Genomic DNA, 6,000 nt, shown 5'->3' with positions numbered 1-6,000 from the left:
CCCACAACCCCTCCCGTAACCCTCAGTTTGTTCTCCATATTTATGAGTCTCTTCTGTTTTGTCCCCCTCCCTGTTTTTTATATTATTTTGTTTCCCTTCCCTTATGTTCATCTGTTTTGTCTCTTAAAGTCCTCATATGAGTGAAGTCATATGATTTTTGTCTTTCTTTGACTAATTTCACTTAGCATAATACCCTCCAGTTCCATTCACGCAGTTGCAAATGGCAAGATTTCATTCTTTTTCATTGCTGAGTCAAACTCCATTGTGTGTGTGTGTGTGTGTGTGTGTGTGTATGTGTGTGTGTGTGTGTGTGTGTGTGTATACACCACATTTTATTTATCCATTCATCCATCGATGGATATTTGGGCTCTTTCCATACTTTGCCTATTGTTGAAAGCGCTGCTATAAACATGGGGGTGTATGTGTCCCTTCAAAACAGCCCACCTGTATCCTGTGGATAAATGCCTACTAGTAAAATTGCAGGGTTGTAGGGTAGTTCTATTTTTAGTTTTTTTGAGGAACCTCCATACTGTTTTCCAGAGTGGCTGCACCAGCTTGCATTCCCACAAATGTATCATTTATTTTTATGCCACACTTGTTACTGTAGAGTCTCCAGAATCACTACTCGCAGTGGCTGCATGATGTTCCACATGTTCTCAAATGCTTTTCTTCCTTAGAGTTCATCTCATTTTACAGTTGTACACTGAATGGTATGGCTGTGTGTTTAGGGTGAGTCTCTTCAATTGACTCTAAGTTCCCTGAGGGCAGGGCTAGGTGAGTTAGGGCTCAGGATTGAATCACCAGCAGCAGCACACATAGAAGGCACACTGTCCCTGATAAGTATACTATATGTGTGTGTGTGTGTGTGTGTGTGTGTGTGTGTATACATACACACACACACACATATATATATGTATATATGTGTTATTATCAATATTTGTAAATTAAATTTGCATCATAGTTTTGTCATCTTCTGTTTAATAATTATCCACTAGTGAAAACTTTGGTTGTTTACAGAACTTTACTTTTGTAAATTTTTGTGCGCATTTTTTATTATTTCCTTAAACCAAATTCTTAAATTGGAATATTACTTTAAGAGATGTCAGTACTGGGGCACCTGGTGGCTCGGTCGGTTAAGCGTCCAACTTCGGCTCAGGTCATGATCTCACGGTTTGTGGGTTCGAGCCCCGCATCGGACTCTGTGTTTACAGCTCGGAGCCTGGAGCCTGCTTCGGATTCTGTGTCTCCCCCACCCCTCAAAAATAAATGAACATTAAGAAAAACAAAAAGAGATGTTGGCACTTTCAAGTTTCCTAAACTTCTAGAAAAGAAGTACCAATAATGTATGGGAGTACCAATCTGACAGGGAGGCATATTTCGTTTTTCTCATTTTCTTTTCATCTTATTGTGTAATGCATTTGTGCGGTACAAAATGTGAAAGTACGCCCCGTGCCCTGGCACACCTTGAATTGCCCGGTCTTCATGCCATCTTGGGCTTCACTTCCTACACAGCCTCGACAATATTAGTGGTTTTTCTCCTGCTCCAAATACTTCTTTCCCTGGGAGACAAAAGGCTGATAGTGCACCTCAGACCTAATGGTAGTTATGTTCTTCTCCCGTGGGCTACTCAAATCTTGGTGCCTGAAGAAACACCCATGATTGTCACTTGTGGATTTGGGGCAAGTGGCCTGGAATAGGGCTCCTCTTCTGCTGTGTTCCCGGAAGGTGAGCTTGTGGAGGCCCCTGGAGAGCTTCTCTGCACGCTTTCCCCTAGAGACTGTAGACAAGGATCTGGGAGTCACCGCAGTGCCGGGACACTGTGGGAAAAACTGGAGCCCTCCTTCTCCAGAATAGACCACAGGCCTACTCCTTGCCATGACTTACTCTGTGGTGATGAGTGGGTCTCTACCTCACAGGACCGGTATCTTTCTATGCCTTGGTTGTGTTACCAAATAAAACCCTGGGATAAAGGGAGAATAACTTTAGGGGAAATCAATCACCTCTGGCTGGGTCCTCTCAGACCCACAAAGCTCGACCCATCCTTTGGGACCTCAGCTCCTGGCCTGTAACCACAACTCCACTCCTTCGAGATGGAAGCTACCTTTTCTGCGTGCTTACTTTATCTCGCTGCTCACACAGCTGAGATGAGAGCTTCCCCTGGAAATCTTTCTCCAACTCCTCACTTCTGAGAAAGGTGATCCAACAGCACTTGTCTTCCTTCTACCATATGCTAATATTTTGTTGTCTGTCTCCCCTTTACTCCCCAACTTGTAGCTCTGATAGGAAAGAGACTGTGTGTGTCTCCTTCTTCAAAGCCTAGCAGAGTATACATGGTATGAGTGGGCACTTCAAAAATGTTGAATGAATTGTACTTGAAAGCCGAATGGCCTATTAAAGCTTTTCATAATAGTTCGGAGAAATAAAATTCACCTTTTAAAATGTACAAATCAGGGGTGCCTAGGTGGCTCAGCCAATTAAGCGTCCGACTTAGGCTCAGTTCATGATCTCACAGTTTGTGAGTTCCAGCCCCGCGTCAGGCTCTGTGCTGACAGCTCGGAGCCTGGAACCTGCTTCAGATTCTGTGTCTCCCTCTCTCTCTGCCCCTCCTCCACTTGCACTATGTTTGTCTGTCTGTCTCTCTCTAAAAAAATGAATAAACATTAACAAAATTAAAACGTACAAACCAGTGGTTTTTAGTATAGTCACAGAACTGCTGGATTGTCACCCTACTCTGAGACCAAGGGGGCTGAGGACCAAAGCAGTGACAACAAATTTTGTGGGAGAGGGTAACAGAGGCAGAATACGTGCAAGGGTGAGGGGCTAAGTAACACACCTTCCAGGAAGGCGAACACAAGAATTTGCTGGGGTAGGATGGGGGGTGTGTGAAGGGTTGACATCTTTTAGACATAACCAAGGTTAACTTTACAGCCCACCTTGCCATCTGTGGAGAGATCTGCAAAGGGCGAGACAAGCCAGAAAGGGAAGCAGGGGGAGAAAGGGATGAGGGATTCAGGAATGTGATTTGCAAGGTAAGAAAAACTCCTCAGCTTGCAGGAGGAAATCTCTGGGGAGGAGTAAAGGCCCACCAAGGGCTGTCCCACTCAGTCTGCTCCTGAGATGGGCAGATGGGTGAGACTGTACCAGGACTGGGCATAGAGGACTCTTATCATCCCCCTTGGCCCCACACTGAGGTCATGGAGAGAACGGACATCTTTACAATATCAGGTCGTTCTCTAAGTGCACAGTATCTCTCTCCATTAATTTCGATTTTCTTTAATATCTTTCAGTAAAGCCTTATCATTTTATCTACAAAGGGCCTGTACACCTATTGTTAAATTTATTCTCAAGTACTTTACATTTTGGTTGCTATTGCAAATCATATATTTTTATTAAAATTTTTATTGCAACCTATACACTGAATCTATAAACTATAGAAAGCTTATGAAAAAAATTGAAGAAGACACAAAAAAATGGAAAAAGATTCCATGATCCTCGGATAGAACAAATATTGTTAAAATGTCAATACTCCCCAAAGCAATCTACATGTTCAATGCAATCCCTACTAAAATAACACCAGCATTCTTCACAGAGCTAGAACAAACAATACTAAAATTTGTATGGAATCAGGAAAGACCCTGAATAGCCAAAGCAATCTTGAAAAAGAAGACCAAAGCAGGAGGCATCACAATCCCGGACTTCAAGCTGTATTACAAACCTGTAATCATCAAGGCAGTATGGTACTGACACAAGAACAGACACTCAGATCAATGGAACAGAATAGAGAACCCAGAAAATGGACCCGCAAATATATGGCCAACTAATCTTTGACAAAGCAGGAAAGAATATCCAATGGAATAAAGACAGTCTCTTCAGCAAGTGGTGCTGGGAAAACTAGACAGCGACATGCAGAAAAATGAACCTGGACCACTTTCTTTTTTTAATTTTTTTAAATGTTTATTTATTTTTGAGAGAAAGAGACAGAACGTGAGGGGGAGAGGGACAGCGAGAGAGGGAGACACAGAATTGGAAGCAGGCTCCAGGCTCTCAGCTGTCAGAACAGAACCCGATGTGGGGCTTGAACTCACAGACAGCGAGATCATGACCTGAGCTGAAGTCGGACACTCAACTGACTGAGCCACCCAGGCGCCCCAATGTTTATTTATTTTTGACAGAGAGAGACAAACAGAGCATGAGTCAAGGAGGGGCAGAGAGAGAGGGAGACACAGAATCTGAAGTAGGTTCCAGGCTCTGAGCTGTCCGCACAGAGCTTGACGGGGGCTTGAACTCACAGATAGCGAGATCATGACCTGAGCTGAAGTCAGACACTCAACAGACTGAGCCACCCAGGCGCCCCGAACCTGGACCACTTTCTTACACCATACACAAAAATAAACTCAAAATGGATGAAAGACCTAAATGTAAGATAGGAAGGCATCAAAATCCTTGAGGAGAAAGCAGGCAAAAACCTCTTTGACTTGGGCCACAGCAACTTCTTACTCAACATGTCTCCAGAGGCAAGGGAAACAATAGCAAAAATGAACTATTGGGACCTCATCAACATAAAAAGCTTCTGCACAGCGAAGGAAACAATCAGCAAAACTAAAAGGCAACCGACGGAATGGGAGAAGATACTTGCAAAGAAATATCAGATAAAGGGTTAGTATCCCAAATCTATAAAGAACTTATCAACACCCAAAAAACAAATAATTCTGTGAAGAAATGGGCAAAAGACATGAATAGACACTTCTCCAAAGAAGACATCCAGATGGCCAACTGACACATGAAAAAATGCTCAACATCGCTCATCATCAAGGAAATACAAATCAAAACCACAATGAGATACCACCTCACACCTGTCAGAATGGCGAACATTAATAACTCAGGCAACAACAGATGTTGGCAAGGATGCAGAGAAAGAGGATCTCTTTTGCATTGTTGGTGGGAATGCAAACTGGTGCAGCTACTCTGGAAAACAGTATGGAGGTTCCTCAAAAAACTAAAAATAGAACTACCCTATGACCCAGCAATTGCACTACTAGGCATTTCTCCAAGGGATATAGGTATGCTGTTTCGAAGGGGCACACGCTTCCCAATGTTTATCTCAGCACTATCAACAATAGCCCATGTATGGAGAGAGCCCAAATGTCCATCGAGGGATGAATGGATAAAGAAGATGTGGTATATCTATACAATGGAGTATTACTTGGCAATCAAAAAGAATGGAATCTTGCCATTTGCAGCTATATGGATGGAACTAGAAGGTATTATGCTAAGTGAAAGTAGTCAGTCAGAGAAAGACAAATATATGATTTCACTCATATGAGGATTTTAAGACACAGATTAACACAAGGGAAGGGAAGCAAAAATAATGTAAAAACAGGGAGGGGGACAAAATATAAGAGACTCTTAAATATGGAGAACAAACAGAGGGTTTCTGGAGGGGTTGTGGGAGGGGGGATGGGCTAAATGGGTAAGGGACATTAAGGAATCTACTCCTGAAATCATTGTTGCACTAGATGCTAACTAACTTGCATGTAAATTAAAAAACAACAACAACAACAATTACCCATAAAAACTTTTGAGACAAAAAAATAAAATTTTTATTGCAACCAAACATAAAGTGAATAGGGGCGCCTGGGTGGCTTGGTTGGTTAAGCGTCCGACTTTGGCTCAGGTCTCACGGTCCGTGAGTTCAAGCCCCGTGTCGGGCTCTGTGTTGACAGCTCAGAGCCTGGAGCCCGTTTCAGATTCTGTGTCTCCCTCTCTCTCTGCCCCTCCCCTGTTCATGCTCTGTCTCTCTCTGTCTCAAAAATAAACGTTAAAAAAAGTTTTTTTAAGAAACAAACATAAAGTGAATAAATAAAGTGTACAGCTTGACTTATATATGTATGTGTTCATGTAACCAAATGGCATATTTTTATTGAAAAAATATTTTTCTGTGCAATATCTAAGTAATTTCTGAAAGTCACTAGAGAAATGGGCATTGAGTAAAGTGTTTTG

This window comes from Panthera uncia (assembly GCF_023721935.1).
Source record: "Panthera uncia isolate 11264 chromosome B2 unlocalized genomic scaffold, Puncia_PCG_1.0 HiC_scaffold_24, whole genome shotgun sequence".
Classification (NCBI taxonomy): domain Eukaryota; kingdom Metazoa; phylum Chordata; class Mammalia; order Carnivora; family Felidae; genus Panthera; species Panthera uncia.
This window is presented reverse-complemented; position numbering follows the sequence as displayed.